Below are 650 nucleotides of genomic sequence, written 5' to 3' on the forward strand. Positions count from 1 at the left end.
ATTTTCACTGAGAGGACGGGACTGTAGCCATTGATAACGGTGATGCCTAACATACAGCTTGCCATGGAAAGGAGTAAGAAGGATTGGATGAAGACAGTAGGAAAGCAGAGAGATGGAAGGGACAAAGCATCTCCATACGCTTATCTAAAATTCTCACCAATGAATTACATAAGTATCTCTATCTTTATTTTATGCTTTATTCATAAATCATCCATAACCATTTGAATCTGCCTGACTGGGATTTACAAGATGACCATAGCTCGCTTCATACCAACAATCTCCGTGGGATCGACCCTTACTCGCGTAAGGTTTATTACTTGGACGACACAGTGCACTTGCTGGTTAGTTGTGCGAAGTTGTGATAAAGAGTTGAGATTGCGATTGAGCGTACCATGTTGATGGCGCCATTGATGATCACAATTCCGCGCACCAAGTTTTTGGCGCCGTTGCCGGGGAATTAAATGTCCTAACTATAGTTTCGCATTTGTTCCCTGCAATAACAGTGCCAAGTTTTGATCCGGCAACAACACCAAGTTTTTGGCGCCGTTGCCGGGGATTGTTTGAGTTTGGACAACTGACGGTTCATCTTGTTGCTTAGATTAGGTATTTTTCTTCAGAGTTCTTAAGAATGAATTCTAGTGTTTCAAGGT

Source organism: Arachis duranensis, chromosome 8 (genome assembly GCF_000817695.3).
Source record: "Arachis duranensis cultivar V14167 chromosome 8, aradu.V14167.gnm2.J7QH, whole genome shotgun sequence".
In the NCBI taxonomy this organism is placed as follows: domain Eukaryota; kingdom Viridiplantae; phylum Streptophyta; class Magnoliopsida; order Fabales; family Fabaceae; genus Arachis; species Arachis duranensis.